The sequence below is a fragment of the Ambystoma mexicanum genome, chromosome 5p (assembly GCF_040938575.1).
Source record: "Ambystoma mexicanum isolate Mex_15411 chromosome 5p, UKY_AmexF1_1, whole genome shotgun sequence".
Taxonomy (NCBI): Eukaryota; Metazoa; Chordata; class Amphibia; order Caudata; family Ambystomatidae; genus Ambystoma; species Ambystoma mexicanum.
In genome coordinates, this window is record NC_090930.1 from 482,730,364 (window position 1) to 482,754,544 (window position 24,181).

Sequence of the window (24,181 nt, forward strand, 5' to 3'; positions counted from 1 at the left end):
TGTGCCCTGGGATGCCTAGAGACGCTATGGGCAACACTAGAAAACAACCTTTGGTCAAAGGTGCTGTAGCTGCCCAAAGGAATACCAACAGTATGCATCAGATATGAATTAAATGTGCTTTCCATTAGTGCAAGAATATGCAGGAATATGCTTACTATTGTCTCTATTTAGGATATTACATGATCCAGGCAGTGGCAGTGGGGAAAAGTCAAACATCCTGACATTGTGGTCTGGACACTACGAGAAAATAATGCAGAGAGTTTTTAACTTAATCTTCGCAGCCACTGCGAGCTAGTGCAGAGATTTCGGTCCTGGAGAGATACGGAACCTGGGCTTGAGGCCAAGGACAAGTCTCGCAGTCCTGTTCTGGATGAGTTGCAGAGGGCGGAGAGTAGAAGTAGGCGGGTTTAGAAAGAGGCTGTTGCAATAGTCCAGCCTATAAAGCAACAGAGCTCTGGAGACAGTGAGCTTCTGGGGGAAGGCGAGGAAAGGAAGAATACCTCTGAGGAGTTGCAGCTGGTAGTGTGATTTCTTAGAGACCTCAGAGATGTGAGGAGAGGAGGAGAGTGTGACGTCGAAGATTACCCAGAGGTTTTTAACCTCACAGGTGGGAGCAGGAAGAGGGCCAAGAGAGGCCGTGCAGAGAGTGACAGGAAAGGACGGAGCGGGTGTGCCGATGAGGAGAATCTGTGTCTTACTGACATTAAGGTAAAGATCATTGACGGCACACCACTCCTGGATGGCGGACAGACAGACAGTCAGAGATGAGAGAGGGGGAGCGGAGGAGGCCGAGGGCAGCCTGAAAATGAGCGGAGTGTCATCTGCATAGCACTGGAAGTTGGGGCAGAGTGCGGCAATGCGGTGGGCAAGAAGTTCCAGGTATTGGTTGAACAGCCAGGGAGAGAGGTTAGACCCCAGGGGAACACCACAGGTATGGATAGAAATAAAGGAAAGGAAGGACCCAAGTTGAACCTGGGAGGGTCGATCAGAGAGGAAAGAAGACGGCCACGCCAGGGCATGACCGGTTATCACAGTAACGGTTGAGCAAGATGGCATGGTTGACCGTGTCAAAGGCAGAATAGAGATCAAGTAAGATGAGCACACAGGGGGTGTTGGAATCAAGGTTGGAGAGCAGGTCTTCACAGATGTCCGGGAGAGCAGTTTCTGTGCTTCTGGCAGCTCTGAAGCCAGACTGATGATCATGGAGACAACCAACAGATTCAGTGTGAAGATTGAGCTGGGAGATGGCCAGCTTTTCCAAGAGTGTGCCCAGGAAAGGGGTGATAGAGATTGGGCAATTGTTAGCCGGGCAGGACGGGTTGGCAGAGGGTTTCTTAAGAAGCGGGTGGACTAGGAGTGCTTCCGGGGAGAAAGGAAGACCCCAGTGGCAAAGGAGTGGTTTCAGAAGTCAGCCAGGGCAGGAGCCGGGGAGTCAATGTGGTCCTTGATGATTTTGGAGGAAAAGGGATGAACCTGTTTTTACAACTTTCATGGATCGGACTTGTCCAGAAACCTCATCAGGGAAGAACAGGGGAAAGCCAGAGAAGGAGGGAGGAGAGGTGGCTGAAGAAGGGCCAGAGGAAGAGCAGAGGGAGGAAGGGGAGAGGAGGAGAGAGAGAGGACAGGATGTCCTGAATTTTAGAGATGAAGTGAGAAGCCAGTGCTGTGTAGAGGGCCTGGGAAGGGACAGGATAGGTTTAGACTGCGGAAGGATTGGCCAGTTCCTTGCAGATTTTAAAGAGTTTAGCTGAGTTGTTAGATGCCGCAGACACGGGCTTGGATGAGAGCTCTCTTCTTGGTGAGGACAGAGAGCCAGTATTGCCTTTGGAGCAAGTGGCAGGCCAGTTTATCAGAGGATGTACATGAAGCGTGCCATATGTATGTGGAACATGTATCCTCCAGGCTGTTTTGTAGGCAGGACTCGCTGGCGTTTCACAACCTCTAGGGTGATATTTCCATTTTTGTATGAAGTGATATTAACTTCATGCAACCAACTAACAAAAAAATCTGACTCAAAAACCTCACACAACCATCTCTCCCACTACAACCCGCACGCACTTCACAACACTGCAACAACACATAAGCAACACCAACAGCACACGAGGAGTGACATCGATCCGATACTCGCACTGAAGCTCAGCACCCGGTTTATACCGAGTTGAAGCTGCCAACAGAACACCACTCCTCTCACTATCCTACTCACGCTTCACCTACTAACCCATCCCACCTTCTCATTTGCAGATCCGCCAGAGCGCCTGGGACCAACTCATTTGGTGATGGTGCACGGTACAAATACCTTGAACATTTAACATAAATATCAATATGCTTCATACAAACCCGAACCAAGCAAAAAATAAAATTACGGATGCAGGATTGATGTGAAACAGGCGCACTGAGAAGCAATCAGAAACGTATGCAGCTCGCACCAAGCGAAGCAAAATAATTAAATGAAACACAGAGATACTTGGAAAGATTTCCTGATAAACACTGTAGGTCTCCATACATGAAATTTCGCCTGAACACTTTCAAGACCAAAGAGATATTAGCTTATTGGGCTAATAATGAGATCTAGGACAAAAAATGCTGACTATGTAATAAACATGATGAGACAAACACTTGATGTTATTCTGCACGGCATTAACTGATGAAAGAGCAAAACAGCTTGGGAACATTATGTCACAACATCGAACGCTGAGTTCTGAAGACTGGTGGGCCTTGTGTTTTGAGGATTCTAACAGAAATGTGACAATTGCTCTGACTTTTTTTTTTAGAGGATAGAACAAGGAGATTCAAAGACAGATTGATTATTATTTAGAAGAGCCACTTAATTGTGTAACCTCTAGTTTAATTGTGTCACTTTTAGCTTAACTGTCCTATGAGTTTATTTTCGTAAATTGGAATATGATCATGTAAAAATGTATAAAATGCTATTTTAAAGGATTGTAATAAACCATATAAAATAAAAAATTTTAAAATAAGCGGGAGGTTCGTAATGGGCCTGAAGTTGGCCAGGTCTTCTGGATCTAGAGTTGGTTTTTTCTAAAGAGTTCATATTAGTCTTGCGGGTGTCTGGGAATGACCCTTTTATGAGGGAGGCATTGAGCTCTGGCCTGTCAATTGTTTAATGATGGAGGCCGGGATTATATCTTAATGAGAGAGAGAGTGAGAGTGAGAGTGAGAGTGAGAGTGAGAGTGAGAGTGAGAGTGAGAGTGAGAGTGAGAGTGAGAGTGAGAGTGAGAGTGAGAGTGAGAGTGAGAGTGAGAGTGAGAGTGAGAGTGAGAGTGAGAGTGAGAGTGAGAGTGAGAGTGAGAGTGAGAGTGAGAGTGAGAGTGAGAGTGAGAGTGAGAGTGAGAGTGAGAGAGAGAGAGTGAGAGAGAGAGTGAGAGAGAGAGTGAGAGTGAGAGAGAGAGAGAGAGAGAGAGAGAGAGAGAGAGAGAAAATTCGGTCCAGAGGGGCTCATGGAATGAAAATGCTGTGAGAGGTTGATTCAATGGTCTCTCGGATTTTGTCTATTTTTTCAATTGTCTATTGTTTCCGTCGCATATTTCCTGAGTTGCTGGTACCTCGGGGTCGAGTGAGGGTTTGGTACATTGCTATACTACTTCAAATAGGACTTTGCTCCTTAGAGGCTGCTGCAATGGTGGTGGAATAGTAAGCAGCTTTGGCCTGGGTAATCAGAATCCTACGGTTTGCATGAAGACATTTGAGGTTGGTGAGATCTTCCGAATTATGGTTTTTGCATCACCATTTCTCTAAGGCTCTGATTGAGCATTTGTTGGAGCCTAGCTCAAGGGTGTACCATGAGGCGGATGGTTTTGTCTTAGCCCAGCTGGATTTTAGAGGGGGCATGGGCATCCACCAGTTTCATAGAGATGATGAATAATTCTTGGAGGCCCGAAGCATTCCTTGTGGTGGAGTTGTCTGCACATTTTTCTTCTAGCTCATTGACCGGGAAGGTTTTGAATGAGCGGCTTTGAGTGAAGGGGCGTTCAGCCCGACCTTTGTGGGAAGTAGTCTGGAGGGTGGCTAATGGGATGTCAGCATGGTCAGACAGTCAAGTGGGATAGGGTCTGCACAGGTGATGCAGGGGATTGAAGTGAAGACTAATTGTAGGGTGTTACCTTTTTTGAGCGTGGGGGGGCCAGCACAATTTGCTTAAGGTCAATGGAAGTGATCAGTGCCAAAAGCTTGCTTCAAATGCGATTGTTAGCCTGGGACTCTGGGACGTTCAGCTTGATCTATTTCTGGAGAACGTGATTGTTAATTTGGCAAACACTATCTGAGCACTTTGTATTAGTGACAGCTGGGGGTGGGAGGGTTGGTGAGCAATCCTCAGACTCTAGGAGCTTGATTTCATAGCCCTAGGGGATAGCGTTTGCTTCAATCATAAAGGTTCATATCAGTTTAGGTATAGTTTAGAGTTTGTCGCAAGTGGGTTTAGTTACAGTAATGCCCACAATTGGAATGCTATTATTTTCTTCAGCCTTTTCTATTGTCTTTATCCAAGTATGTTCCTTCAGACAGTTGTACATTGTAGGGCCGGACAGGTGCAACATGTTCTCTATTGGTTGTGTGTGAGGCGTGAATACCAGTGTATCCTTTTCCCCTGTGTGTGATGTGAAGTTGTGTATTCTATGTTTTCTGTCCGTTAGCTATGGAAATGGAAATGTGTGTTGCTCCTTTAGTGATGTATAGTACGCACCTCCATCTGTGAAAGGGGAGAGGTGTTGTGAATGGATAGTTATGACAAGTTAGTATGTGCTTGTAGTAAGTGGTCTGTAATTGTTCCTCCTAATTAGACCCCTTAAGGAGGAATGGGTGTGTGGCTAGCAAGTAAGCATGTGATGTCACCGCGGGATCACTGGGAAAATGTAAGAGATTCCACAATCGACGGCTGGTTCAGGAACAACAGCTGCCAGCCTGGGTGGTGGACACCAGTAGTCCATATGCACAGTAAGGGCTAAGAAGCTGTAACTAGTGACAATAAAGAAGACAGACAACTACTTACACTTGTGTCACCTGGTCTACATGTTCTTACTCTGTCGTCACTTGAGCAACATTGGGAGAGAGCAACAGAAGCAGGAGATTTGATTTTCCCTGTTCGATGGTGTTGGGGTAGAAAATAGCTATTTTTTAGTTTGAAAGGGATTCTTGGTGGGTTGGCATGTACAGGTTGTGTGACACGTGGGTCTTGGGCCAAAGAAGCACAATGCCACCAACTGGTGCCAACACGCGGAACAGCAGGGAGCAGCTAATTGTCTGAGGGTATGGGCAGGAGCAGAGGGCTATAGAAGTCTATCACATAGAAGGAAAGATTGCTGAGGATTTGCAGATAGTCCACTCTCATATATGCCTTTCAAACTATTGAGTCTTCAAAAAGAGGGATAACAGCTGAATTTTAATGTGAAAGTTAGCAGTATTTGGTTTGTTTGTAAAGTAAAATAGGTCTGGAGGAGTAGCCACTCTTCCCCCATTCAGATGAGGGCAAGTTGAGAGGTTTCTTTATGTGGCCTAAGTGTTGGGGCAGAAGCCTCATATTCCAGCTGTATTACAGAAATATGGCGGGTTGAGCATCGGCCTAGGTCCTAACCCTGTTACAATCAAACTTTTGGACACTTGACGATTTACACTGTATTTCACCATCTTACTCCCTCACATCATTTATTGTACTTTTTGTTTTTCATTTTCATTGTTACTGCCTTGTCTATTATTCAGTGTCACCCTCTTTCCTTCCCAGTCTCTCCAATTCTTAACACAATCTCACTTGTTCTTTCTTGCTCTTCTTTTTTCTCTTGCACCAGCGCCATCACCCTTCCTCTTCAACGGTCCTGACTCCACTTCACTCATCTTTTCCCCCACCTTGCCATTTGAACTCTCTTCCTTCTAATCCTCTCAAATTCTGTCTGTTCTCCTCCTTGCTACACATTTCCTTTTTCTTTCTTCGTTCTCCCTATCTCCGTTTTTTCCTATCTCCGTTTTTTCTTTTTTAATGTCTCCTCTGCATACCTCAGTTATACCTCATCTCAATCCTATCCTGTCTCTTATTTCACTTACCCCTCTCCCGTTCGGTCTCTTGGCTCTATAGCACAGTTGATCGGTTTCTTCCCCTCCTCCCACTTGTAGTCTCTCCTCTCGTACCCCTATTGTTTTGCTGTTGCCCTGCTGTTCTTAGTTTTGCTTCCACTCTGCCTGTATTCTCTTCCCGTTTTATCTTCTCTCGCTCCTCACCTCCTTTTCAGCCTCTTCTCATATTCACTATCAAATGTCTTTCCTCTTCCACCAGTCCTTTCTGATCATCTCTCTGCCTCCAATTGTTTCTCCCTCTCATATTGTATGCCCTCCCCCTCAGTCTATCCTCCTTTGCACTTAGCTCGACTCCTTTCCCATCCAGTCTCAAGCTCTTCCCTCCTCAATTCGGTCTTTGGCTCCTATTCTCCTCATCTCTCCCTCTCCCCCTCTCATTCTCTCTTCCCCCTTCAGTGTCTCATGCCTTTCCCCCCCCATTAGTTCTCTCGAACCCTTTGTTCATACTCTTGATTTCTCTCCTCCAATTATTTGGTGGCTCTCTCCCACCCTGGTTACACCTTGTTATATTTACTATCTTTTTTATCCATTCTGTGTGTGTCTCCAGTTTTCTCACACTTTCTTGCCTTCCATTTGCGTTTTATTCAGTGGTCGAAGCGTGCAGGAGCGGTACTCCTGTACGTTTTACAGTTCCTATACTTTTATTTTAAAAAGAAACCGTCCCGGAATGGTTTCTTTTTAAAATAAAAGTGGAGGAAGAAGTTGAAACTTGCACTTCAGTGCACTGCACTGAATGTTTCCTTAAACAGGGGGTGCATTTGTTTAGGGGTTTTTATGGCGCATGGGAGTGGGCGTGGTGAAGAGTTTGTGGGGAGTGGGGATAGGCCAGCAGGGAACATAGTGCCACTACTTCTTTTCATACACTTCATACACTGGTTTTACTCCCATCACTATGCGTGTGTTATATATGTCAAAATGGGTTTGTGGGGGATTTGTGGGCAAAGCGTTGTTCCTTTTACAAATCCACACTGTTTCACCAATCTGCACCAAATTTTGCATCGTCACCTATTAGGACCTTGTGGACATTACTGGCTACATGACATGTGGACACCACACCCCATTCCCTGGTTTCAGAACCTTCACACACAAGACAGTTGCCTGAAATCGGCAAAACAATGTGGTCGTAGAAGTACCGGTACCGACACCGACACGAGGAACATCACTCGAGGTCCAAACCCTAGGAGGCACGGTTTCCAAGATATTTGCACCACAACCAACTGAACCATGCCAGGATGAGGAGACAGGTGGGGAGAGCACAGAAGGCCCCAGTATGCAGCAGCACACCAACTCTCACCTCCACCCAAAGTCTGCTACAGGGTATGTCAACCAGCCACACGCACCCATTCTTATTGCAGTTTACTTCAGGGTGCAAAGCACATCAAGATAACCGGACAGCGACCTACAGGATCAGTGTTATCAGGTCTGCCTTCAGTACCCATCGGAGAACGGCTACTTCTGCTAGTTTAACATAAATGTTGACCTTTACTAAATCTGAAAAAGTACTTGGAAAAAAAAGGATTTGGAAATGTTTTTCCATTTTTACTTGTTTCTCGGTTTCTTTGAATTTCTCGGCTGGAAGCCACAAGTATCCCTGTCCTTCAGTACAGGTAGAGGCGAAAATACCCAGTTCCTCATCAGCTAATGTTCCCAAACACACACAAAAAATAAACGCAGCATGATGCACTTCTATGCCCTGTTCATTTTCTAAATATCACACCCAATCCCCTCCCTCTAATCACAAGGAGCATGTCACATGGCAAATGGTGAAAGGCTGCAACCTCCTCTCAGGGAAACAATTAACAGGCTGATCGAGATCCACACACATCCAGGAATGGGGCAGAGCCCGATCAGGGGGGCTAGCCCCAGAACGACATACACCTACATTAAACGTAGGAGGAAACCATTTTGCTAAGGCAATGACTGTGGTGGGGGGGCTCTTTCAGACCATCAATGACAAATGCCTAAACATATGGATAACAAGGGCATGCTGGTGATAAGAGAAAAAGAGCAATTGGAGCAGGTAATTTAATGGCCACAGGTTGATGAGACAGGACACTGCGTGTGGCCTTGCATGATCATAGTAAACAGCCTGAGCAAACAACCATAGCAAAGAGCTTCAATGTATGTGAAACGGCAGTGACTGTGATTGCGAGAATGGATGTTAGTTCACCTTTCCTGTGTGTTTTCACAGTTGAGCGCACAATGGGGGAGATAAGTGGACACAAATCGCGACAAGCTACCAGAAAAGAATATATATAAGCTACCTTGGGCAAAATTAAGGCCAAAGTCGCTTATAAGCGAAAAAACTAGGGCTCCTGACTAGGCCCTGATCTACCCAGGTAGGTTTGAAACTATATAATAATTAAGTGATCAGGGTGGCTGAAATTACATACATTCATCACATTAACCCTACATGAAGAAAAACATTGCTCTTGAATGCTGTGTGGGCAAAACAAAAACAAAAATAAACTGCATTTTGCACCAAAGCTTTTAATCTATAAAATATAATCTTCAAATCGGTTTTTCAAAGCAGGACACAAATTCTGTACAAGAGCTGGCAATTGGTTTGCCTTCATCAGGATGGAAAAACAGGTTGAACTGGAGGTGTCGCAGAACAGGCACTCGGCCGCAGCACCTGAATAATCCTTAAAAATGAAGAAAAAATGTGTCATGCGATAATGGTCTACAAATGCACACTCCTTCACAGGCGTCCTTTGCACATCTGAAGAGCGTCTCCCAATAGTGACATTTATAATGTTTCCAGAGCTACACCCTACCACCGATTATAATGCCCTCAGAGCGAATTGTCGAAGAATAAAAAAAACAAATTGTTCAAACCAATAGTTTTGCCAAAGTCAGGGAAGGACGCAACTAATTGTTGAAATTACCGCCCTATTTCACTACTTAATGTAGATCTAAAGATTTTTACTAAGACTTTGACTAATAGATTATACAAATATATGGGGGAACTAATTGACAGAACACAGATAGGTTTTATGAGGCAGCAATAGGGATATGATAATATTAGAATGCAGCAATAGGGATCTGATAATATTATAACGCTTTTAGATGTGTTGGGCCTACCGGATTCAGAGATTGGAGACATCTTATACATTTTTTCAGATGCAGAGAAGGCTTTTGATAGGATGAACTGGACATTTCTGAACTACACGTTGTTGAAAATGGGATTTGGGCCATTGTTCATTAAGGCTATAGGGGCACTGCAATCACATATAACTGCTAGAGTGTGGGTAAATGAGGGATTTTCTGCATGATTCCAGTTAAATGGAGGTACAAGGCAAGGCTACCCATTATCCCCTTTTCTTTTTAATTTGGTGCTAGAACCCTTGTTAGCATGTATTCGACAGAATGAGAACATTAGAGGTCTATGTGTAGAAGGTAGAGAAGTTAAGGTATTGGCTTATGCAGACGATGTCGTGGTTATCTTGAATAACCCAGAAGAAGGAGCCCCACTAAAGTATGATTGAAGAAGTGGGAAGGTTGTCAGGTTATAAGATCAACTGGTGGAAAACAGTGGTATTTCCTCTTAAAAATACCCCGGCCTGTAATCCATTGCTAGGTTGGAATTGTACTTGGGAAAACATATGTGTGAAATACTTGGGAGTCTATCTTGTTCGGGATGTCCAGAGAATTGTTGAATATAATGTAGATAAAATAATTGAAGTTCTTCTGAGGGATGTTAGAAAAAGGAAACGGATTACTTTGAATATCTGGGCAAAAATTAAAACAATTAAAATGATGCTATTACCAAAAGTCTTATATATTATACAATCACTCCCTTTACGATTCACAAAGAAAGTCATTGGGTGTATAGACAAGGTATTTCAAGAATTTTTCTGGGGTGTGGGGAAAAGGGCTAGGATACCTTGCTATATTATGGTTTGAAGTGTTCAGGAAGAAGAATTTGGATATCCTATACTTGAACTATTGTAAAGGATTTTTATTTAAAAGGTTAATTAATTATTCTGATGAAGGACAGTGCCCAATGCCGTGGTGGGTGCAAATAGAAAAGAAGAAATAAGAACCATATTATGCAAAGAGCCTGTACTCCTTTTGGAAATTACCAAGACAACTTATGAACCTAAAGCCTATTGTTGTCACTAACGATGCATTAACTTCATTGATGGTGAGTAGTAGGCAAGGGCTGTTTATGTACAAAGATGTGTCGCTTTGGCAGAACAAAGGTTTACAAATGGATAGTAAAATGAGGAATTGGATTAATAAAAGGTATCTTAGCGATTGGCAATATTTGCAGTGGGTGATAGGGGAGTGGTTCCCTTCGAGAAACTGATGGAGAAATATGAGCTAACTAGAATGGAACTGGGAAGGTATAGAGTTTTGGAGATCTTGATTTCTGAAAGGCAATAGATGTTGGACGCACCGCTCATGCATAAACCAGAGATTTGTAATCTATTTAATACAATGTTGCAGAATGTGTCAAATTTTTTAAGATTTACGTCATTGCTTGGTCTCATGGGAGAAGCTACAATTGGCCTGGTCTGAAGAGTTGAGCAGGGATATTCCGATGAAGGAATGGGAGAATCGCTAGAAAGTTCCAGTTAAGGCAAAGATCGACTTGAACCTACGTTAAATTCATCAAAGGGTATTGGGAAGGGTTTATTGGACCCCTCTGCGTATGTGTGTATTCAGTATTGTTGATAGTGAATGCTGCTGGGGTTGTCGGAAAGAGAAATGTACTCTGTTACACATGTTATGGGATTGTGAAAGGGTGATGACTACAGGAAGGACGTGCTGGACAGAATCGACACAATCTGGAACATTACATTCCTGCGAAATCCTTTGGCAGTGATTTTACAGTCACCAAGAAGTGGGCGAAATATTGACTGTGTAACCTTGTGTTGTATTAACAGAGCCTTACTGGTGGCGACTAATAAAAAGTGTGGAAAACGAGGAAAAAGCCACTTGTTGAAGTATGGCTCCTTGATGTGCAGATTCTTTCGAAATATGAAAAAAGTTTGTTTTGTAAGCAGCGCAAGAAGACGATATATGAAGATTTGTGGGGACCTTTTAATGAACTCTATGGGTGAAGATAGATTGGAGTGTTGAGTGTGAAATGTAGTAATAATGCGTGGGTGTGTATTTGTTCTGTCTCTTGTCCGGTTATATTTCTGTCTTATGTGTGGTGTGGTGTCATGCTTATGGTTATACTCTAGGTTTGCGTGTTGGTTGTTGGGTGAGTTTTGGAGCTCAGTTGGGTATAATATTGGACCCCGTTTTGCAATATTGGAATTGTTGATAACCCAAAACATGTACATCAGTTATTGTTATATTTTGATGATTTGTTGAAAAAGAAATAAAGAGTTTACATTTTTTTAAAGAAAATATTGGTATCCCATTTTATTACACAGCATTATACAATTGTTTAATATTTAAGACTTGCGGCATAAATGCGAATATGCCAAGTTTGCAACAGCTTTCTGAAAAGCAAGCAAAAAACACTTTGTTTTTCTCATTTATGTTGTGCAAAATGGTTAAGCCCACACAGCCTCTCTATAGCCTGACATTTGAGCCTTCGATAGTGTCATGGTGAGCTAAGGGATGTAGAAACCATAGTGAAACCATGCACAGAACTAAACAAAAGTAATTAGAGAAATCATCCATTCAGGAAACATAAAAATAGCAAATATGGCTCTTTCTGAACATAAACAGCAGACATAATAAATGTAAAAAGCATGCTTTTGTGCCCAGCACAGGCTCCAAATGTTGTACTTTAAAAAGCAACACAACTCGCATTCCAGTTGATCCACTATTGCACCTACATCATTACAGAAAAATATATGTGTGAGGGAAACACTGATAAGGCCAAGCCCATTAAAATAAAAATGTTTTAAAAAAGAGGCATTTCAAACTCAATATGTTTATTAATGACAATTCACTGTGTGTATAAAAATAAATATGAGGGCATGTGTTCCTAGAGTGCACCAACATTGCATTTACTCTTTAGTGCTATTACCCAAGTACAACTAATGGGACTCAAAACATAGTTAATCTAGGCTATTGCCATTGGCATTAACTACTTGTGCCACAAACACAACAACAAAAGAAGTCATCCAAGTACTTATTATAAAAAAAGGGCTCAATAGCGAGATCTGTGCTACTAACACTTCCTAGAAACTTAAAAAACAGGACTTGCACTTTAACAGGTGTTGCTCGAATCGAAGAGTGCTCAGAGTGCTGTTTGGATGAGGTCTACTGGCGTTTGCTGGGAAAGATTTTCTCTCCACCGGATTGTGTCTATTTTACTTGGCAGTCTGCCGACTACTGTACCTGTGAACACTGAAAATCAGCCTCCCCCATGCGCTCAAAGTCGAGTGCTGTTGGGCTGCCGACTGTTGAGAACTAGCTTACAGCGACGGCCTTCTTAAGAGCACCGCACTACTCGCTCAGACCTGCATGAGGCTAGTTTAGTATAGCACGGCAACGGGCTCCTTAAAAGGTTATAACTTTTACTAAGACCATTAATTGTCATTTTAATTTGAATCTTTTGGAAGCCTAGCCGAGAAGATGTCATATGCATACTGTTAGGGAGAGTTCTCATTGTTATGCTTTATCCCCTCTCCTAGCAGTACCCTCAGCACTTTTTGCTGGACTTTTGAACCTTTTTCTGAAATCATGAATGAGTGGAGCATTTTTCCACTCATTCGTTCTTATGGGCTCTGTCTTTTGGAACTCTATTCTTTGTATTTTACATGTCCTATGGAGTCTATTTTCCTCCATAAAACTTAAAGGCATCTGTATTTTACTATTTCAGTACACAGCTCCTTATGGGCTGTGTTGTTGGGGACCCTTAGGGTCCTTCTTTGAGGTGATTCTCTTTATACTAGAGTTACTACAGTTCTTAATCTCTCCTAAAACTTTATAGTCCGAGAGATTGGCACACAGCACCTTATGTGGAGTGCCATGGGGATACTTAGTATCCCCCTTCTATCTGCTCCTGTAACTATTGAATCATATAGAAAACCTCCTAGTTGTGGCTGGTGGCAGTGGACATGTCCTACAAACTATTGTGGGATTTTTCTACTGCATGGTCCTGTGAGTTTCCAGAGTTGTGTAACCCCAATACCAGGAGACCTGCTGCCCCTTTCGAGTGGATCGGCTGAATCCGTCCAAATCTTTGCTGAGCCGTCATGGACATTCCCGAGATCTGATCCAACTAGCATAAACCCCTCGCCTCCCCCCTCAGCAGAGTGTGGGACTGTAAGAAGTGACGAAGATTTACCGGGCGAACCGTGTCCTTTGTTGGTACTGCAGAAAAGGTGCCAAAACTGCAGTGACACCCAAGAAGTTGATGAAAGCTGTGCTAAAGGTTATCCCTCAATACTGCTGCTGAGAGATCCTGTACATTGCCCTGCCTTTCGTCATCATACCAAGGAATCCGGAGGTGTGGTCCAGAGCTGCAACATCGTCGAGCATCCACCACAAACGTTTTCTTCAACACTAAGGGTCTGTGGGCAAAAATGCATTGCTTACCTGATTCCAGACAGTCACTCCAGTGCATTGGCGTGCACGTAGAGGTGTCCGAGAAACCCCTCCTACTCAAGCCGCCGCTTGTGTCCCTTTAGCGAGTCCTTAACAGGGTCTCCAATGTTGGTTTAGTCTTCTTGGATCTTCCTTTCTAGATACTAGAAGTATCCAGAGGAAATTTTGTTTTCTGCTGCTTTTCAAGACTTTAAGCCTCTCTGAATTGCCTTTTAGCTAGGGTTGTGCTTTGGACTCTAAAAGACTTGAAGTGCAGGGAAAGCGCCTCTAGAACCGGTAGCTCTACAAGGATAATACTAACCAACTGTTTTCTTTCCCAAAAATCACTATCTTATATGTGTATGCTGACTAAATACAATTACTGTATTGCTTTGTGGGTGCGCATAGTTACCAATAGTACAGTAGACCTGTCAAACTCCCGTAACAATTGTGCCTGTTCAGAAACTACCAACTAAGAAGTGGCCTTTTGAAAGTATACCCATATGTGTAAGTATTTAACAGTGATGCGTGTAAATATAATAAATCTATATTTTAATATAAATGCATGTGTGTTTCTTTGATGTGCATGGCCAACTAGATTGTGTACTTACCTTGTACTTAACTACAGCTCACATCTTCCTCTTAAAATAAGCCTGACTGCTCTGCCACAGTACCAAGGTCCTTCGGTAGTACAGACTGATACTAAGAGTTGGGGGATCTACAATCCACTGGAATTGCTTACTAAAGTCTTACCTCGAAGTGGGACTTTAGGAAAACTCCCCTTACACATACACGCTAAGATCCAAGATGCCATCATCTACCATCTCCCCTGCAATGAGAACTGAACTATCACCTGGGTCCAACACAAAAGAACTTCTTCACCAACCTACAGCTACGTCTTTGCTCTCAACCCTGCAGCCTCGCTCCCCTTCAGACATACATTCTCATCTATAGCTGCAGAATGCAGCAAACAAAAGCTGTAATAAGTCCTCCCCTGCATCATTGGCAAATTTGAAATCCGACGCACGATACAAGGATCAATCTGCTAAACCTTTAGTCCCCTCGGGTGATATTCCGGAAAGGAGCACTTTTGGCAGGTACGTTACTGACTGAGCAAATATCATGGCAAGATAGGCTCCCAACGCTAATCCAGAGTTTAGATACTTGGCGGAGCCGGAGATGGACGTGCCCCGCTTGCATTTGGAACATACTCAATTCTCATTTCAATTACACGCCTGCTCGTCAGTCCTTATCAAAGGGCAGGACTATTTTGAGACTGAAGCAGTTAATTACCCCATTGAGCATACGTAGCATCAGGGGTGTAATGTTCTCAAACAGATGGATGAGAGATCTGCATCTCGCTGTAGAGTAAAGGAGGCAAGGAGATCGATTTTAGCCGAGAATATTTTACTGCCTGCGGAGGTGAGCATCTAACTGCTTCTTGCTTCGGGAAAAATGTCGATCTCTGGCTCCTCAACTCCACATAATACCTACACATTACATTAATTTGTCTGCAATGCCTGCTCTCTATCCATGGTCTCTGAAAAGCTTGGCAGACACGTCTATCTCTTTCATTCAGCCTACACCAAAACTCTCATTTGGTCTAGGCACGAGATCAGCTTCAGCTACATCGGCTCTGTCAGCAATGAACATCACTATGATGGTCCTTGGTGAAGCTATACGAATCCTTGAATGCAAAAATCTCGAATTAAGTGGACCTGCTCTGCCAGCTCAATTACAAGGTTTCTTTTATTGAAGGGCCTTTGACTGCCTCGGTTTACTCCACACTGTTTATTCCAAGCAGCTCAACGATTTTAAATAAATCTGTGATGGAAGCAACTCTACAATCTGTGACTTGTTTTCCGCAGGACATGATGCCCCAGGGCACAACGAAGATCAGTTTATGATATAGATGTTATTTATAAGGCGCTTAATACCCAGAGGTTTCGAAGCGCGGACCTGCGGATTGAACTTGTGCTGCTACGTGTCTTACTTCCAAGGCGAGCATGTTGCCGCTGAGCTATCCTCTCTGGACTTGGTTAACAATCAAAGAGACCACCCACTTACTGGATTATCAGCCTCAATGGTGCTGGAAGCATCCATTGTTGCACTTTCCTCCACATCCCCTGCAGCAATCGAACCTCTAGTGCTGCAGCAGAATTTTGTTATATTCTCCAAAAGGTCACAATAACAAGAGGAAAAAAATTACATTTTAAAACCAGAAAATCAGTTAAACCATCCATGAGTAAATCTAGAATATGCCTGAGGGCATTAACCGTACCTGCGATTCTCTTGTCAGAGACAAGACCTCGGTTGACTAGGAAGAATAAAGCCCTCCCTAAACCAGTGCAGATTCCGAGTCCCAAAGCCGGTCTGATCCTGATCCAAGAATACATGACGGCCGAGAAAGGTCTAAAATTATCCATAACAAGATAATTACTGGAGAGGACTACTCACTAATCGAGATATAAGAACCTTTACTTATAGCAGCGTTAGACCCGCAGCAAGTACATATTAGGGAGAATTCTCATTTCTGTGCCAATTCCCTTCAACCTTAGAGACACCCAGCTCTTCTGCTGGACTGTAGGACTTTTCTTTTTTTATTTCAACCCTGGAGAGAGTGAGCCCTTTTTCTCACTCTCTCATGTATTTTGATCTAATATGAATTATGTTTTTCCTTTGTTTTTGGAGTCTGACAAACTACATAGGCATGTACTTTTTGTATGGTGACACAGCCCCTTCAGTGCAGTGTCACAGAGAAATCCTTTAGATTTCTCATAAGGTTTAAATACCTTTTTTTGGGTGTACTACAGTTCCCAAGAATAGTAAAGTGAAATTGACTTTATTTACCTTTTCTCTTTTTAGGTCCAGCACACCCCATCTAATGTGGAGTGGTGGGGGAGGTTACTTAGTAGCCCATTTCCCTACTTACTCATGTAACATTTTTTATGTTACCCTCACTACTTTGAATGGCTGGTCGCAGTGGTTTAATTTTCCAACCATTGTGCTTTTCTACCACAGGCTGAATCCTCAGCTGCAGTATTGCACCCATGGGTGACCACTGTGTCAAAATGGCCCTGGTCGTCTTTTTTCGCCATTTCTTCTTTGTGAGGTCTTTCTTGGGTTTTACTCTGCGTGCCAAACCAGGTTTGAGCCCTTTGTTCATTTTGCCTTTGGCGGGCTTCGGGACTGAAACCCACCACTGGCTCCAGTGTGTTTGCAAGGGCAGGAAGTGAGGGAGGTGCCCGAAACTCCCTTGTCCTTTGTCTCCAGGGAAACCTGAATGTACCCAGTCCCGACAGGCTGGCTGGCTGGCTGGCCTTGCAGGACAGCCACCCTGCTGTGTGAGTGACAGCTAGGCTATGCATGAATGGGAGAAACCTGCTTAAAAAGGCAAGGCTTCTTGGACTGAAGACAAGATTCGACTACTGGGAAGAACAACCCGACGAAGAAACCGTGAACGGAGCTTGCTGCATCCTCCTGGACCCTTGAACTGGCCGGTGAAGTGCTGCCGCTGTGCTGAAATCGACAAGAGAAGCTCCGGAAAGGACTTCCCTTGGGTTAGTGGGACCAACCAACCCTGAGATGAACTTTGCTGGAAGACCCTCCCTAACTGGCTGTACTTCTTGCTGCAGGTCAGTGAAATGTTTATTCGTCTCTGTGGTCTCTGTGATCCTCTAATGCGGAGGTGTTGCAGTGTGTGATGCAGGTTGTCGTTTGTAATTCCACGCATTAGAATTAGCGGTTGTTTAACCCCAGTTCGCTCTTCTTTCATGTCTCTGCAGATAAATTGTCTATTATCCGACCCATTTCTGGTTGGAGGATGAAGTGATTCCCTCTACCTGAATCTAGAAGAAACAAGGCCAAATTTTTCTTCTTAAATACACGGAACTCTTGTCTTTGTAGAATGGAGTTGTGCGTTGGTCAGGTTTTAATCTGTTCCGATTGTTTGCTTTTTTTTTTTTCTTTTGTAGAAGACGTTGTATGCATTTATTTTGGGGTGGTGTTAAAAGAATCGAAAGAAATAAGAATAAGTCTATGGACAACATCTCATCATGTCTTTAAATGTATATTTGTTTCATATGCTTCTTTGTCCTGTGGAAGACAAACATCAGTTTGTGATTTAAAACTAGATGAATCAGTCATCAAAACTATAATTAAGGGATATTCGTTAATTAGAGGATCGATATATATCTTTCCTTTTTAGGATACCTTTAGTCGACACTCAGCAATTTAGTGATATGACAATTAGCACTTTAGTGATGTGTAAAGGATAATATATGTTCCACATGGAGGGTATGGGAACTGTTTGCCTCTAACATATCACCATAGGATTGAACACTGTGGAATTGTTTTGCACAATATTTTTGATAAACTTTTTTACTGGATTTGTGACTAACCGGATTGATTTTAGCGGTACGATGTGTTATGTGTAAATGATAGAATCATAAAACGACCAATGTTTGTTCTATGTTAATAAAAATATGAAATTAATTGATCATTATGACTCCTGACCTACCACGCTCCTTTCTACTTGCGTGAATCCTCAATTTGCAAATTAAGTGCTTTGTTGTTCCATGAGACATCACTCATTGCTTTTGATGGAACCAGACTAGGCCACCACATCAAATACCAACACAGCAAAGGAGCATTCACCTATAAGCGCGACAGGAAATAGATAAAAACTCTAAAACAAGACCAAAATCATTATACACAAAACCATCCCTGGCGACGGACCACTCGCCAAACCAACTCCCGGCCACCAGAAATGCTAGACACACCAGCAGGATACCAGGACCGGACAGGAAAAGGGGAAAGACGACAGGCGGAAGGAGAAACATGCGAAACGACACGCTCACTCCATACATTACCAAAACTCAAAGTGACCAACAGCACTGGCATCCAGAAGAGGAGTCAGAAATAGTCACGGACCCAATACGAAACCTAGCCTATCTACTCAATGACAAAATAGAACACACCCTACATCCTGAGAATGAGTAAACTCACTAAGACCACACAAAGATGAAAGCAAGAACAAAACAAGGCACTATAAGGATAAAAATACACTGCAATCTAATCAATGCAAGATCAATGTCCAAACACGCTACAGAGATCTACGATCCCGATGGTAGAATTGAAATCCAATTTGTCACCAAACAATGACAAGATTACAACTACAAAGTCACACTCCAGAGCGGTCTACCCAACAACTTCAAATGCACACAAATAAACAGAAAAGGAAGAAGAGGAGGACGACTTGCAGTAGCCTACAGAGAACACCTGCAAACAAAAACAGCTGACCCACTGAACATCCGGAACTGCAAATCCCTCATCCTTCACCTGACATTCATACTCATCTATAGACAACCAACCTACAACGCTATTGTGATGCTGGAAATGCATTGGAGGGACAGGGCCTCCATGTCCTTGTCCTGTACTCCCTAATGTGTGTTCTGTGTTGTTTTCTGTGCAGGCGTCCATGTGGGACTCCTGGCAGTGCAGCTCTTCCTCTTTTTGGTTGTGGTAAGCAGAGACCCTTGGGATACCCTTAAGGCACCCGTAGGTGGGGGTACAACCCTGTGCCCCTAGTGTATGTTCTTGGACACCTGTGTGTGGCCCACAGGGCAGGGTGTGGGCTGGTGGCAGCTCCATGCTGAATTTGACAGGTTCTCCGAGTATCCTCTATTTTGGGATACCCAGGCCCTGCCATAGGAATCAGTGGATTCCTGAAAGGAGACAAGATGGCCCCCTTGCCTCTTAGTTTCTATTATCCGTTACCTTGTTTTCCCAGAGTCCTGGGAAGCCCAGACTCTGTCCCTTCCTCTGACTGTTGGGTGAAAGAACCATATATGGTATTACTGACTGTTGGGTGGAAGAACCATATATGGTATTGTGGGGGAAGTCCACGACAGACTGGCTGGAGCCTTCCCAGTGACGATACGTTGTAGGTACACCCTTGGGGTGGGACCTGGGTAAATGGGGTGTGTGACCAATATGCATTCCATGTTATGGGTGTCTGGCATCGGTGTGTGACACACAGAATGAGACAGCCCTGACCGAAAATGACATGAATGCAATGTGGTGTGCTGAAAGGCTGGGTGCTTGCCCAATCCATATTCCTTGTTGTGGGTGTCTGGATGGAAGTGATTGGCCTGAATGCACTGTGAGCCTGATTGGCTGCCTCCCTACATTGCATGAATGCCCTTCCGACTGGTTGGCTGACTGAGCTTGGCTCAGCAGTGTGAATGAGAGACAGATGTGTATATCTGGGGACCTCTCACTTACCCAAATTGATCAGAAGCTGAAGTTGAAACATGAAGCTAAAACTTGAAGCTGTTTATCCTTTAAGTCCAGATGGAAGAAGGTTTGCAGCTGCTCTGCGGGGACGAAATCCGAAAGCTGTTGTGTCTGTCAAGGGATGATCCAAGAAAGGACCTGTTTAGTAGACCTATCCCCGAGCTACGAGGCAACATCGTGCAGACGCTGATCTTCATCGAGGCACAGTGGAAGCCAGTCCCGAAAGGCTGTCGACCGGAGACGGGGTTCGACGAGAAATCGGAAGTAAAGCACCCGAACATCAAGGCCGTCTAAATCCATTACCGTCGACCGGAGTTCGGAAGATTACCGTCACTGCTGGAAGCCAGTTGAGTCGTGTTGCCCAGAAGCGGGGACAGGTTGACGCCATGCTTCTCGACCACCGGAGCCACAACGCTCCATCTTTTGCCTAAGAACATTTTGAACAAGGGGCTCCCTTGCCATCACCGTCAACCGCTTTGTCCTGCCGGAGAAAGTCGAGGTAATTGACAACCGAGAAGAATTCGCCAGTGGGTTTCCCGCCACCCAAAGTCCACAAAGACGCTCACAAGTGAAGATCCAAAGTCCAGCCGTGGTTGAGTCTCGATCGCCGACATCTCGACGACCTACTGCCAGGCCTATGTTCTTCACAGAGTCTTCTTTGCGGCACCGAACTCTATTCTCCGAGGACTCACAACGCTGAGGTTCACATTTCCTCTAGGACTTTCAACGCCCATATATGGACTGGGCTTGTTAATACACTTTTTACAGGTTGCCAAGGTGGGGGGGATCCTCCACACAGAACTGTGTCTTAGTAGCTCAAGTGCTATTCTGCCATTGTTTAACCCAACTTGCCTTCCTTCCTATGTCCTATGCTTATACACATTGCGGTTTGATTTGTATGCCATTAGAAACTGTCAGCAGTTGGTGCATTTTAAATGAGTCAATAGTTTTTTTTTTTTTAATTTATTTTTATTTTCAATAAAACCAAACAAAATAACACTCATTACAACTGTTTAGGACGTACATAATCAGCATCAAACCATCACATTATACAGTGTAATTCTCCGTCCTCCCCCCTCCCAACCCAAAAACTAGAGCCGGCACACTCATGTCATCTATGGGAGCATTATCAGGTATCGCAGTGCTTGTGCACTCATCCGAGTCCTCTAATTCGTTATTTTCCTGGTGAGGGTTTGCCATAGAGGTCACCAATTGCCGCCAGGCCAACAAGGGCCCTACTTCCTCCTCCCCCCTAGTAACCGCTATTAACTCGGCACCGATAATACTCGACCACTATGCTATCATTTGACGCAGTCCGCCACATCAAGAGACCCGAAGAAATAGGGATCTCCGACACAGTACTGCTCTGGATTAAATCTTTCCTGTCTGAAAGAACAGAAACAATATGGCTAAAACCATTCAAATCAGCACCACAAGATACCTACCACAAGGATCCTCGCTATCCCTACTCCTCTTCAACATCTACATGACTCCAATAACCAACCTCATCAAAACACACAGCTTCATTTGCTACAACTACGCAGACAACATCCAACAAGAAGAGAACACAACGCCAATAGACTGTCTCGGATAACTCTACCAATGGATGAACACCCATAACTTCAAAATCAACCCGGGCAAGACAGAAATCATGATTACAACCAACAACCAGCAAGCAGTACTTCCCATGGCCCACAGCACTGGGAACAGCACCCACACCATCCAAAGTTGTCAAAAACATTGGAATTCTGATGTACAACTAGCTAACCCGAGAACCACAAGGAAACGCATTAATCAAGAAATGCTTCTTCCATCTACACACGATCAAAAAGATATTTCCATTCCTCTCCTTCACGCACAAAACACTGTCCATCTTTCCCTCATCATGTCCAGTACCTCGGAATGCCGGACTATTTACTGAAGAAACTGAAATGTATACAGAACACAACGGCCAGACTTCTCCTCAAACTCTCACAAGAGACCACATGACTCCAGCGCTAAAAATGCTGCATTGGCTGCCAGTCAAAAAACAAATTTGCTTCAAAACAAAGTGCATAATACACAGAGCAATCCACGGCCTAGGAGTGGAATTCATACAAAAGAAAATCACCATCTACCAGCCGACTAGAACACTCATATCCAGCGACAACATTCTCTAAGAACCTAAACCATAAACAAGGAAAAATAACTCTGTAGATCAACTTTGGAACTACTGCCTAGAGAAATTCAAACCACGAAGGACCATCTAGAATTCAGAAAACGTCTAAAAGCCTAGCTCTTCAACTCAGAATGGGACGAAAACCAATGAACATCATCCCCACCAACCCCAATGAATCTAACACAGCAGAAAAAAGGGTGAGTGGGCCAGACTAGAGAGAAGTGTAGGGAATTAGAGGGGGGTCAGAATGGGAGGGAGACCAAGGTGTACACGTCTCCAAACCAGAAACAGGGGTGAAAGATGGGACCAACTTAATTGGATCACAGATCGAGGGCTTTGGAAAAAAGGCTTGTAGAGAGGGGCAGAGAGGGTACTGCCACTGACTAGCCCTGATGATGATAAACACCTCAGTACAATATAGGAGTGGAAATTGTTGCATACCACAATGTATAACAGTGGAAGGAATATGTGCAGCAGGAATAGAAACGGAGGGTGTAAGAAAGTGTACCAACACTAACCAACAACCCTACTAAAAAGAAAACTGGAAAAAGAAATCACCCGTCTGCATACACCTCTCAAACTCTTAACTAAAACACAACCATAACTCTACACCACTACAATACCGCACGCACTTCACTACACCACCAGAACAACTAAACAAACCACACATAGCCTCGCACAACAGCAGATGATGCCTACCAACCGAAAACCACACACTCAGCGAACGGTGTAAACCGAACTGAAGCTGCAAACAGCACCTCACCGATCTCTTGCTCGTTTCTCCCGCTCAGGCACACTTACTTGCAGCCCCCCCCCCTTAGCCTCTTGCTTCACAGATCCACCAGAGCGCCAAGAGACCATGCAGGTGGGGACAGTGCAGGATATAAAAACCTTTAACATAATATACTGTTTTTTTAACTATTGTAAATCTTATACTGTTTTTATTGCAAGGTTGACTGTATCAGCCATAAACAAATAAAAAATAGGGAAATCTTGTTTGTTAAGCAGGTCCCTTAACCAGATGAGCCACAGTACTATTAAAGTGTTTGATAGGGTACTTGTAATCCGTGTTGTAGAAACAATTACTAGTACATGAAAGAGGATTGGTCCCAAGCAACGAATTGCTAAAGTTAAAAATAGCACCATTCACATAGGGCGAGCCCGGTGGATTGACGTGATCTTGTAAGTGGCGGTAGCCTAGTAGGGCAAGACTGCTGGACCAATGTGAGTGTGGGGAGAGGCCAGCGGGTGGCCGAAGCTGTAGCCTAGGGTGACTGACTTGATAAGGGTCTAAGCTGGCTGCCACTCCTGGTGCAGGTGAAAAAGTGGTGCGATTGTTTCACGTTTCAGCACTTTTATCTTCAAACACTCCTGAACACCAAAATCTATGTTTTTATTTTTAAACGGCTGTTTAAATGGTCCAGGGAACCATATGTGGAAAACAAACAAACCCTGTCTGAATACTAAAGTGACTGCCTACCGTTTTTTCAACAAATGGAAAATCGTTAAAATGTTTGTGTTGCCAGGTCGGAAGGAAAACATAAGCTAAATACCCTTCCAAAACAAGCTGACTCCCAACCAAATAAGCTGAAAAAACAAGCCTGCACCTAAAGCGTTGTGCAAAGGTCTCAAAAGCAAGAAACATAACAGCAAAAACATACAGACAGAACACTGACATAGTGTGTTAGAACAGCAATATTTTATTGAATGGAGACTAGAAGTCTCAGAAGGCAAAATAATGATGGCCTGAAATATATTTTCTTTTTACACGTCTGTATTTTATTCACTTTGAGATTGGTTGATAAACGTTATGTAGCAACATAACTTGGCTCAAGAATGGTTATCGTAAACGTCTGGCTGGCTAGGTTCAATGCTTGTTTCCCTACTCAAGGAGTTTTTGTATTACTAACCTTATCTCATTTAGAAATACACTGTGGGATTTCCTACAGTACCTACTGAACTATTGAGAATTTATCCCATCCTTCCTCTACTTCTTCTTCTTGACTACATTATAGCCAGAAAACATTTCTTCAGTACCTACACCGAACTTGATTTGAACATTGACCATTTGTCTAAGGGTTATAACTAGTGTACTTAATAAATCTCTATTGAATAAGACATGTTGAATTGTATAAAACATA

The 24,181-nt window shown here is 43.6% G+C and overlaps 1 protein-coding gene across 5 annotated transcripts in view; it reads right to left on the bottom strand.

The window, feature by feature from the left end:
- TAF9B (TATA-box binding protein associated factor 9b) overlaps positions 1-24,181 on the bottom strand; it is a 226,161-nt gene that overhangs the window by 196,840 nt on the left and 5,140 nt on the right. The window lies entirely within an intron of this gene.